Source organism: Sus scrofa, chromosome 1, assembly GCF_000003025.6.
Source record: "Sus scrofa isolate TJ Tabasco breed Duroc chromosome 1, Sscrofa11.1, whole genome shotgun sequence".
NCBI classification, from domain to species: domain Eukaryota; kingdom Metazoa; phylum Chordata; class Mammalia; order Artiodactyla; family Suidae; genus Sus; species Sus scrofa.
The window spans coordinates 173,141,813-173,155,096 of NC_010443.5; the positions used below are offsets into that span (position 1 = coordinate 173,141,813).

Here is a 13,284-nt window from a genome sequence, read left to right on the forward strand (position 1 = left end):
TTCTTCACTACCAAACATCAATTTAAAATAATTTATTTTCAAAATTTTAGGTTATCTATATAAAGAGCTACATACATTTCTGTCAAGTGGTTTTTAATATGAAGTCCAAAGTACTTTCTACTATGTGAATGTATTTGTGTGTGTGTGTATGTGTGTGTGTGGTTGTGCAGGTTCAGTTGTATAAAATGTAGTTGAATAGTTACCTGAAAGGAATGATGAGAGAGAGAGAAAATGGAGGCAGCAGCACAGGTTGGGAGAACTGATGGTGGAGAGGGTAGTGGGACTGACAGTGGCCCTGAATGTGAGTCCCCTCTAAGTTCCTCTGCTTAGTTCATGATTAACCTCTCTATCCAAAATGTTATTCTCTTTCTTATCCAACATGTATTCCTTCAGAGGGAGGAGTATCAAAGAAAAGGGGAACAGACCTTTAAAGTACAAAAGCCTTCCTTGGTCCCCCAGTTCTTACTTGTAGGAAAAAAGTTTCAGCCACTTAGACCTTCCCTGAGTTGTAAAGGGCAGATTCAAACCCCTACTAATTAGGAGAGTGGGGAAATGCAGAAAGAAACATTAGTGCAGGGTGAGGCCTGGTCCTGGTTCCTCCTTGGGGATGTGGGTTACAATTTGACACCTATCTCTAATTCTTCAGCAGGAATAAGACCCCCACCCAGGTGGAGGATGGTAACTGTAGGATAAGCTCAAGCACTTGGACCTCAGACTAGTTGGAACCAGAAAGCTGATGACTGAGATGCATGGAATATCACCCTATGACCTCACCACGAACCAACCAGAGAAAGGAAACACATCCTGTGGACTTCCCCATAAATTTTGCCTATAAAAACTCTTCTGTCAAAACCACTGGGGAGTTCCAGTCTTTAGAGCAGGAGCTGTCCCTTTCTCCTCGCTTGGCTCTGCAATAAACCTCTCTCCTCTCCAAACTCTGATATTTTGGTTTGTTCGGCCTTACTGTGTATCAGGCAAGTGGATTTGGTTTTGACAATAGTGTCAGTGCTATGGGTTGGGCAGTAGCCACAACATCTGGTTAGACAAGTGGAAGACTGATGATAAGCCTGTAAAAATTGACAAATGGATGTATCAGCTGTGAAAAATTACTTGGATGATTCTGCCAAAAAGTACAAGTATTTAATATCATATTGCAAAATGATCACCACAGTGTCTTGGTGTCACTGATGGTCACTTACCTCATCATCTGTGCCATCTCTTGCTTCTTTGCCATAGTAGCTTTGATATGGGGTTGTATACACTCCTTCCCAGAGTCCAAACCTGTTTTGGCTTTGCACATCATACCCTATTTTGTGATTATGTAGATCCTGACCATTTATACCATCTAAGGAGAAGAGCATCTTTCTCCTGACCCACAGGAAAGATCTACAGGGATGGATCCTGATGATATTGGCAACTACTGTCCAGTCTCAAAAGGTTCAATAACAGATTCACTCTAAAGCTGACCTTCATCATGGAAGATCAGGGCAGGAATGGGAAGTCGAGTTCCCCAAGTCCATTGCTAAGATTTTTGACCACAGCAGACCCCTAGATAAAATGATGCATAAAAGCCTGAAACATCCAGGTTCAATGTCAGTCTCACCACAGGGAAAAAAAAAAAAAAGAAAAAGAAAAAGCCAGCTCTAGAAGTAGCCATCTATCTGCTGACTCATGCTGAATTAAGGGATGTGGAAGAAAGAGAGAACTTAAAATGGATAAAGTAAGAAACGTTTAAAATGTCCCTGTTCTCTCCTGAAATTTTAGTCCATTCTGGACAAATAGGATTTTCTAGCTTGATATGAGAGGTTGTAGCTCTGACATCCAGCCATAGCCTCTTTGGTCTGCTTATTGTGCGGTTCTGATTTGCTTTCCTGGAAAAGCATTTTTGTTAAAAGTGGTACAGACTTCCTCCTTTATACCTTGCATTATTTTGCATCATATAGCTTTGTGTAATAAAGCTTTTAAAGACTTAATTTTTAAAACTGTTAACCTGCTCCTGATGTTACTGTGTTAATTCCTGCTTCAACAGCTGTTCTCTTTAATTCAGGATACGATTTTTTGTGTATGTCAGCTTTCCTTCACACACCATTTTTGTGGGTGTTTATATATCCGACGTGGGAAAAAAGAAAAACAGCTTTTCAATTTAAAATAAACTTTCTACACTTACATGTTGTGCTTTAACCAATTAAATAAGCCAACGGCATTTTAAGTTTTATCTTGTCTGTTTTTATTAATATATCCTTGATTTGTTTGCACCCTTTATTAGCTGCTGCTTTCTAATTTTTTTCAATAAAAGAAAAAAATAATGAGAGAAAAGTCAAGAATTAGGAATTAAAATAGCATGTAAATAGTGTTTAAATCTATAATAGAGTCAAAAATATTCTACCTGGTTGCTGTACTTAGGAAAAAATTCATCATTATTTTTTTTCTTAAATGAGATGTAATTGCCATATAACATTGTATTAAAATCAGGGAAGGGAGGGGATGCAGAGATAATGGAGGAATAGTTAAGAAACTAGTGCAGCCTCGATTTCTCCTCGAGGAATATACATAACAATATATTTGAGTTCTCCTGCAGAAAGAAAACCCCTAACAAATGAAAGATGTTATGAATCATTCTTCATTCCAGAAAGAAGTAGGACCACCAGAACCAGTCCAAGAACCACTAAACAGCAGTTCTGAAAAAGAATGAAAGCTTGTATCTACCCTGATGCTTAAATGTGGCCCTCTTTTCTATTTCCAAACTGTAAAACTACCTTCTATTCTCTCCCAAATTGGGCATGGTATTTAGGGTATCAGCCTGCTTGGCCTCCTTTGCCTGGCAAAGCGATAAAGCTATTTTTCTCTCCTTTGCCCAAAACTCTCTCTTTTGATACTGGAGTTTCTATTTGGTACTGGAGGACAGAGACTGATTTTTAGCAATAAAAGTAATTTGGTAAACTTCACATTGGTAGTTAGTGAAAACGACACCATCCAGCTGTTCTAATGTCATTATGTCTTTATACATTTTAAGACAGCTCTACTCTATGGGACCAGGCATATCCCTCATCTGAGTGTTCTTGGTGTCCTCCTTTCCCTACTGACATAAGTAACAGTATCACACTTTTTATTTCTCAACAGGTGATGTCTGATAATCATCAGGATACTCTGAAAGTTTGGCTTTTTATCTCTCTTGGGAAATTTCCAGTATCAAAGGGTGGTCACATCTGTATTGCTCTATGCAAGCAGTTACTCTGATAGGGATAGAGTAGGATAGTTACACATATAATTGTTGAAGTCCCAGTAGCCAGACCATAGATTGAGAGGGAAACCTAGGGAATTTTGGGAGACCACCGTAAGTTAATAATCACTCAAGAAGGCCATCAGAATGTAGTGGAACGAACACACTTGTTTAACTATAAAACCATAAAGAAAAGCATGAGATAGGCCTCCGGTCATTAAGTGAAAGATAAAATGAGGCCTGCCTTTAAGTTCAGTAAGAAAATGATCTTTAAGATCAAGGACAGGAATTTAAGGGAAAGATGACATTCCAAAGTAGGAGACCCTCATTATATAGAAACCCGAGATGATTCAACATATTTTAGCCTATGTTATACCCTCCTGCTGATTTGAATAAGTACCATGACAGTCCTAGTTGGGCCTCATAGGGTCAAATTCTCTCTTACCCAATATGAAAGAGGAGCTAATGATATGTAAGCCTGACATCTCTCTAAAAATGAGGAAGAAGGTGGTCTTTTCCCCCTCCCCACTTTCCTTGATTTTTAAAAATGTAGCCTGCCTAATCCTCAGGGCAAAGCTTCTTTGCCTACTCGCTTGTATCCCTCACAAGCATCCTATCTTAATAAATCTATTTCTTGCCTATTATTTTGTTTCTTGCTAAATTCCTTCTGTGCTGAGACAGAAAGAACCTGAACCTAAGTAAGTAAGTCCAGACACCAAATGACTGATTCTAAATAAAATCATGGGTTCAAGTCCCAACATGGGTTTAGGCTGGGTTCAAGTTAGACATGTTTTCAGTTTCAGATCTGCCTCCAAATTATACAGTTGAAACTTTTCAGAAGCGTGAACGTGTTAGATTGTACCCTGGTGAAATGTGAGTTTTCTACTAAAGAGTAAAAATATATAAAAAAATGATCAATCAGCCAAATATAAAAGTCTACTCACCACATGGCCATTACTAAATAATTCTTAGAAGATTTCACTGTCTTCCTAGTGCCTCATATTTCTCCATGATCAAAACTATTTCTTCTCTATTTCAAGTGGTCACCCACACCCAGCACATAGAAAAATACACTTATTGCTAAACTCACTGCATTTAATGAATGTCTTTCTTTTCCAATATATCAGGCTGCATCCCAGCTTAATATTATAATTATGCCTTTTAATCATCCCCAATTAGTCTGAGGAAGAAGCACTCACTGCATTACTTTCATTTAAGGCCCTTTCTTTTAAGGTGATTATTCAAGCTATTGATAAGCAATCCTGAAAACAACTTTCTTTTTCCTTTACTAATGTCCCAGTTAGGGGGACTGTTGCCTGCTGACAGAATTCCAGAGATTCTCCCTGAGCAATCTTCAGACAAACTTCTGGCCATGCTACCATAAGTATTCATAGTGGCTGATGCTGATTTTTTTACTTTTTTATTTTTTATGGCTCTTTCTCATAGCTGTACTGATGCTTCTGAGGAAATTAAATAGATTTTATGGAATATAAAGTTGTTTTAAAAAGTAAAATCTTTGGTTATATAATATGTTAATTTGCCAGTATATTTGAAACTAAAGTTAGAGTTGACAATTTTATAAATATTTCCTTTTCCAGAATATCTCAGGCATCTTTTCCTTAAAAACTTCTGTAATTGAATAAGTTGTATCTATTAGAAGCTTCTGAACTTAAAATTTATTTTCCTCTTATTATCCATTATTATTCTTTTAATTTTTTAGTTATATCAAAAAGTATATGAAATTTAACTCAATAGAAAAAAAAATGTGTCTGGTGGATACCATATTTTAGGCCACAGCAAAGTAAAATATTAGTTTAAACTGTGCATTTTTTTTTTACATTTATCCAAGTAATTACAAATAAATATTTTTTCTGAACCACATTTTCTGCCATGGAGCAAGTAAAACACTATATTTTAATATATGATAGGTTGGTAAAGAAAAAGCATTTCAATTGCAAATATGATAGAACACTTTTATATAATTGTGTTGATCATAGATAGCATTTAAAGGCATATACAGAAATACATTTCTTTATGAATTTGTTTTAATAGAATCTTTATAACAATGGATTGTATAATAATTGGATATGGTACATGTTTTTTCTTAGATTGTAAAGTTGTTCACATGGTGAGGACCTCATAATCTATAAATAGTGATGAAGAGGGTACACAGATGCATATGCCTCCTAAAGTAGCATACTTGAGCATTAGGTGCTGACTGAAACAAGAGTATGTTATGTCTGAGCCTATTTCATGACCTGTAAAATGGGAATGTGATATCTATGTTTCAGGGCTGCTTTGAAAAATACAGGTTCTGCACAAATGTTGACTCTTCTTTTTATTGCAGTGACTATGTACTATTTTAGGAAACAATACTCTCTGTATACTTATGGATAGCACCACATTTTAATTTTGCAACATGAATTTAGGCATTCCATTTAGCAAACAATGTGATTATTAGAGTCTCAGCTTTTCTTCAGATGGAATATGTTGTAATGGTGTTTTGATTTCTCCATATCCCAATTTTAGTCATCTGTCCAATCTGTTTTTTCACTCACTTTAGTATTACTATTTAAATAGCTCAACCTGGGGAGTCTTTTTTTGTTTTTGTTTTTCAGCCAGGGATTGAATCCAAGCTGGAGCTGCTACCTACATCACAGCTGCAGCAACACTGGATCCTTAACCCACTGCCCTGGGTCAGGGATCAAACCTGTACCTCCATAGAAACAAGCTGAATCATGAGCCCACTGTGTCACAGCAGGAACTCCAAGGAAGTCTTTTGTTTTAAAAACAGTCAACATGTAAGAAATTAAAAAAAAAAAATCAGGTATCATTTTATTTGAATATACAATTTTAACTAAAATGATTTTTAAGATTATCCTGAAATAGAATTGCTAAATTAACTTGCCATAAATAAGGTACAAAGCACCCAATCTGCTATGAATATAATCAATTCCATTCATTCATTGCTATTTTCCACATGTAATCATAGTTGACTCAAGGGGACAATGATCCTAACCTCTGAATTTCTTTAAAAATATTCTCTAACTACCATTTCCCTTCAGATAAATACAAATACAGGAGTTTCTGCTGTGGTCCAGTGGGTTAAGAATCAGGCTGCAGTGGCTTGGGTCATTGAAGTAGCTTGGGTTCAATCCCCAGACAGAAGCAGAGGGTTAAAGGATCTGGCAGTTGCCACAGCTATGGAGCAGGTTGCAGGTGAGGATCAGATTCAGTCCCTGGCCTGGGAACCTCCATATGCTATGGAGGCAGCCATAACAATAAAAAATAAAATAAAATAAACAAAAAATAAAAACACAAATATAAAGAAATGATATGCACATACAAAAACTACATACTGCAAGTATAGGCCTCAAAGCAATCACTCAAGAAAAATCAAGGTTAGGAAAAGAACAAAGTTCTCACAGAATCAAACTTTCTATTTTTATGCATAAAGGAAGACAGTGCAAAACTTAATTCCATCCTGAAATGTTTGCATCCATGAACATCATTTCTACTTCTCACCTTATGCTCCTTTTTAAATGTTTACACTTGCATGTGCCTTCTCACTTTCTCTTCCCTCACCTTGAAGCCTTTCAATTTAAAAACATAGACCATTCCTATTCTTCAAGTCATCCAATATATGCAGAAGGAAGTGTTGCTTTGGGATTCCTGCTAAAATTCTCATTCTTATCTAACATTAGAGGTCATAGTCAGGAGAATATAGGTATTTGCATTTGCAAGGATGTAAATTCTCAAGGTGAGTTATGAATACTAATCAATAAAGATGAAATAAATTATATTCCAAAGCTTCCTTAATGAAGAGGGGCATGTCAGAGAGCTTCTTTATGTTGTCAGATACAAGCTTATTTGCCCAACCCACAATAATGCCAAATAGATAAAATGTCAGAGTTTGGGACACAGAAAGGTTTACTGCAAGGGTCAAGCAAGAACAGGGGCTCGAGGTCAAAAGACCAGACTTCTTGATGGCTTTTAGGCAAAAGGTTTTAAAGACAGTGATAGGGAAGAGGGCCATAGGATGCATTATTTATGGACTTTCTTCTGATTGGTTAGTTGTGTGTTTTTTGTGGAATCTCGGTCTTCTGGTTTCAGCTAGGGTGGGATCTGTGTGTTTGTTGTCAGAATGTGGTTAGTACCCTCAGCCTAGATGAAGGTCTTAGTTTTTGTACAACTCAAAGATCTGCATCAGATGGTCATCTATATCTCTTCAGGAGGAACTAGGGGTCCTGCAAGTCTATTTTCTTAATCGTTAACTGTTAAACCTGCTCTTTGGAACTCAGGGAAGGACTAGGAAACTGAAGCCTTCTTCCTACAAAGAAGAAACAGGGGACACAGAAAGTCTTTTGTACCTGGGAGGGCCCCACAGGTTTTGCCTCAGTTTCAGTCCCCTGCTTTGATACTTCTCAATCTTGAGGGGAATAGATGTTATACAAGAGGCAATAAGGCTTTAGATAGAGGGGTTAATTATAAGTTTATCAAGGGAATTCAGTTTTACTTACATAGTAGTCCATTAAGTAAGCAGCTCTGTTCAAAACATTATTTTCTCTCTGTGGCAACAATGTAATGGTATACTGAATAAGGAATAGTCCCTCTGTCAGGATTTTGCCTTGTCCTCTAAGCACAATGGCATCGCATTATTTTGCCATTGAACATTAGACTCTTTTCTCCTCTGTCTGGTCTGTGACACAAAGAAACTTCTATAATTGCTGTCCTTTTAGTTTCCTGAGGAAAGAGTGAAGGCTCAGATTCCAGGTTTTCCTCTGAGTGGGAGCCTTGTAGGAGATGTCATTTCTTTCCTCAGTAACAGTCTTATTTTTGGCATAATGGCAGAAACAGGAAGAGAAGGCTCAGCATCATTTGTGTCCTTTTTGAAATCACTAATTCTGATTTCTAAAACCAATGTGTACAAAGACCCAGTCTAAGTCTTCTCTCATCCAATCAACTTAAAAACCTAGTTTCTAATTTTTTAGTTTATCTAGAAATATATAATGGAATAAGAGCACATTATTCACATTATTTTAACAAATTTAGTAGTTCTATGTCTAATAGGCTTTATAACAGTCTAAAACATTTATCAAATAGGAAACAGATAAATATACTTTTAAAATTATTATTTATTTTCTTTCAACTTAGCATTGACCAACGTTATTCATTTCTTTCCTATTTTCTATTTGTTGTTTAGTCTTCCTGTTTGTGTGATATGCCATAACAGATCTATGTGGCAACATGTTTGAATTTTCAAATCTAAAACTCTATCAATATAAATGTAAAGATCCATTATCATATTCATAAAATATGCATAACTGCTACTTTTTACTCTCTTATATAGAATGACGTTCAGATATAATTACAGGAAGTACTACCATACTCATATTCATTAACAATGAAACTCAGAATCTAGAGTATGTTTCTCAAGGAGGACAGTATTTATTTCTCACAAAGATGCATTTTGGATATGCATGGGGGTATTTTAAGTTGTCATAATGTTTCTATAAAAATTATAGGCAGGTGCTATCGATGCTACATATTTTTAAAATTATGTGTTGGTGTGATGCAATGAAGAGTTGTATGTTTTCCTTACATTTTGAAAGTCCCATAGAGAATCATGAGGTCAGATGTGTTTGCAAGTGTCTAATTTTATCTTCTGATTGCATTTTACACAAAAAGCTAACACAGTTTGCACTGTTTCAATATATACTAATATTTTCCCCAATAATACAATGATAGATAAATGCAGGCAAGGCTGGTTTTCTCTGGAATTTTGACCAAAGTTATTAATCATTTCAGAAAATAGTATGAATCATGGTGACATAATTTTTTAAGTATTTGGTGACCCATAAACATAGCTGCATTAACTGGCATTTGTCACTTTGGTATTCAAAGATAATATATATACACACACTTAGCCCTTACATGAAATATCAAATATAAAGATGAAGATAATGAGTATTTTCTAACTCCTAGTAAGCACAACTGAGAATTTTACGACTATTTCACTTTGTATACTCATCTGTATAAATGATTATTAGATAGATGGAAGGGACTTTCACTTTCTTAACTTTACTCTAATTTCCTGTTATTCTACCCTCTGCTTGGTGGAAAATCTCATAAAAACTCATTCATTGCTTCTCATAAAGCTGAGAAGCTTTGGTCATTAGGAGAATGGAACATTAGTTACTAATGTCATACTTCTGCTAACCTCAATTGCCTTTTCAGAACATAACTTGTATGTCATGAGTTTCTATGCTTAATGTCCTCCGTCCATTACTGACAAGAAGGAAGAATCATCTTCTCCTATATATGTGTAACCTTATTTCCAATATTTATACTTATTAAATACCTACAAATTGGATGTTTCATTAATCAGAAATATACATTTAAATACTGAAAATAATATGTTTCTTTTATTTATAAAATTTGTAAGACCCTTATAATACTGTAAAATTTTTAGATTATATAGAATGTCAGAATTCAAAGCAAAAGTCTGGCTACTGCTTTCAATAATTAATTGCTCTTACTACTAAAGTTAACTTCTGCATACTATTGTGCTATTGGGAGTTGCTAAAGAAAGATAATTCTAACATACTTTATTATTAGTTTATTCAGTAATTATTAATTATATATTGTTAAAAAAAGCATCAATACTTTTGTGATGTGAGATAAACAATACATTTTCTATTATAATAAATATCTTTATGGTTGATCATTAAGTTTGTATTTTAAAATGGAATATGATTCTGTCAAACCAAAGTGATTATAACTTTGCAATTACTATTTAACAGGTTTCAATATTAGATTTTCTAATTTATTTATATTTTATATTTTTATATAAAATTTTATATACTGTTTAATATATTCCAATTTTATATTTTGTAATTCATTTGTACTTTCTACTATTTTTCTCCTGGACCTTTGGCCATCAATTGATTATGAGACTTATATGAACTATATTTTTCCAAGGCATATCAGAAATTGTCATTTTTAACATTTTTCCCCTGATATTTGTCATGCAAATATATTTGGATTTCATGGTTTTTCAGAATGGGTTTCAACTAGAAATAGAATGCAATGATATATATGAGGCTATGTATGCATTAAATTAAATCAGGCTTTGGGTTTTGTAATTCTTAATAACATCTTTTAAAAGTTGTATTTCTTGATTAAATAATCACTCAATAACTGCAGTGAATAAACTACTTAAGCTTTTTACTTAAATGAAAAGATCTATATAATTAAGAAATACAGGTGTTATTTTGGATTTTGAACAATGGAGATTTCTTCAAATGCGTTTGAGTTTTGCAAAATATGCAAACTGTAACATATAAGGATGTTATCAAACATTTTGAAAACTTTCAATGGCTATGTTCCTTCAAAATTAATTATTTTAATGGTTAAAAAAATTAAAAATAATAATATTTTGTGACAGTTAAACATTTTAAGAAATTTACATTTCAGTGTCCATATAGTTTCATTGGAGCACAGCCATGCATTCTTTCATACATTTGCTTTAGCTTTCTTTCATGCTACAGATTTGAGTAAATGCAACAGAGGTAGTACAGCTAGCAAAATCTAACATGGTACTATCCAGAACTTTACAGAACAACATTTTGTGTTCCCTGAAAGAAAAAGAAAAAAAAAATCTCAAGTACGAAAAAGAAAAAAAGGTGGTCCAAAAAAAAAAGACTAGATATTTTTCCAAAGTAGATATACAAATGGCCAACGAATAAAGAAAAGACAGACAACATCACTGTCAGTGAAATGAAAATCACAACTATAATGAGATATCATTTCACACTCAAAACTATCTATTATCAAAAAGTCAGCAGATAATAAATGCTGGTCAAAATGTGGAAAAAGGGTAAGCCTTGGGCACTATTGGTGGGAATGCAGACTGGTGCAGTCACCACGGAAAACAGTATATTGGTTCCTCAATATTAATTTCTTCTTTAGAAAATTGTCTATTCAGGTCCTTTGCTGATTTTTAATTGAGTGTTTTGCTTGCTGCTATTGAGTTTTATGAATTCTTTATAGGTCTTAAATATTAATCCCTTGTTTAATATATGCTTTTAAAACATTTTCTCTCATTTTGTAGGTTACTTTTTAATTTGCTGATGGTCTCTTTGCTATTCAGAACCTTTTTTAGCGTGATGCAGTCCCAGTTGTTGACTTTTGCTTTTGTTGCATTTGCTTTTGGTATCAAATGTCAACAAATAATACCAAGACCAATGTCAATTACCTTACATACTATATTTTCTTCTAAGTTTTATGGTTTCAGTCTTACTTACATTCACATTTTTAATCCACTCAAGTAGATTTTTGTGTATAGTATAAGGGCTTAGTTTCATCTTTTAATTTTTTTGTTTGTTTGTTTTTTTAGGGCTGCACTCATGGGATATGGAGGTTTCCAGGCTAGGGGTTGAATTGGAGCTACAGCTGCTGGCCTACACCATAGCCACAGCAATACCAGATCTGAGTGGCATCTGTGACCTGCACCACAGCTCATGGCAATGCCAGATCCTTAACCCATTGAGTTAGGCCAGGGATCAGACTTGCAAACTCATGGTTCCTAGTCAGATTCATTTCCACTGCGTCATCACAGGAATTCCCTCATTTTTTTTTTTATGTCACTATCTAGTTATATTAACATAATTTATTGAAAAGAGTATCCAGTTCCCATTGTATATTTTTGACTCCTTTGTTTTGTCCAGAAGTAATTCATCATATAAATATGGGTTTATTTATGGGGTCTCTCTTCTGTTCCATTGATACATTTGTCCACTTTTATGCCAATACTACACCAATTTGATTAGTATAGCCTTGTAATATAGTTTTAAATCAGGAAGTGAAATGACTCTAGCTTTGTTAATCTTTCCCAAGATATATTTGGCCTTGGGTTTTTAGGATTGCACACAAATTTTATAATCTTTTCTATTTCTGTGAAAAATGTCATTGAGTTTTTAATAAGGATTTCATTGAATCTGTAGATCGCTTTGGGCATTATGGACACTTTAACAATATTAATTCCTTTAGTTCATGAGCATAGAATATTGTGCTACTTGTCTGAGTTTTCTTCAATATTTTTCATTAATGGTGTATAATTTTCAGTGAAAAGATCTTTAACTTTGTTGGTTAAATTTTTTCCTCAGCATTTTATTGGTTTTAAAGGTACTGTAATGGGACTATTACTTAATTTCTCTTTCTGATAGTTTATTGCTGCTGTATATAAACACAATTGATTTTGTATCCTGAAATTTTACTGAATTTTTTATTAATTTCAATAATTTTTGATGGAATCTTAGAGTATGTACAATATCTCATTATCAGCAATAGAGACATTTTCCTTTCTTCCTCTCTTTTTATTGTTTATCTCACCTAACTGCTCTGGGCATCTTTGTCTTCTTCCTGATCTTAGAAGAAAAGCTTCCAGCTTTTCACCACTGAGTCTGATGTTAGCTGTGGATTTATCACATATGGACTTTATTACATTGAAGTATATTTTATCTATAATTTCTGACAGTTTTTACTGTGAAAAATATGTTAATTTTGCCAACTGTTTTTTCTTCCTCTGTGGAGAAGGTCATATGATTTTCATGTTTTTATGTTTCATTCTATTAATGTGGCATATCACATTTTTTATTTTTTTGGGTGACTCATCCTTGCATTACAGAAATAAATGCCACTTGATCACAGTTTGATTCTTTAATTTATTGATGAATTTGGTTTGCTACATTTTATCGGGTATTTTTCCATCTATATTAATCAGGGATTAATTTTAATTTCTTGTGGCATCCTTATCTCATTTTGGTATCAGGGTAATGTGTACCTTGTAAAATGAATTTATAAGTGTTCCATCTTTAATTTTTTTGCAAGAGTTGAAGAATTGGCATTAATTTTTCTATAACTGTTTGCTAGAATCACCAGTGATGTAGCATGGCACTGGGCTCTTCTTTATTTCAAGGTTTTTATTACTGATTCAATCTCCTTAGTAGTAATTGGTCTTTGCATATTTCTCTTTCTTCCTGATTCAGTCTTAATAAGTTATG

The 13,284-nt window shown here is 34.1% G+C and overlaps 1 pseudogene; it reads left to right on the forward strand.

The window, feature by feature from the left end:
* On the forward strand, nucleotides 263–1,724 carry LOC100153095 (annotated as a pseudogene).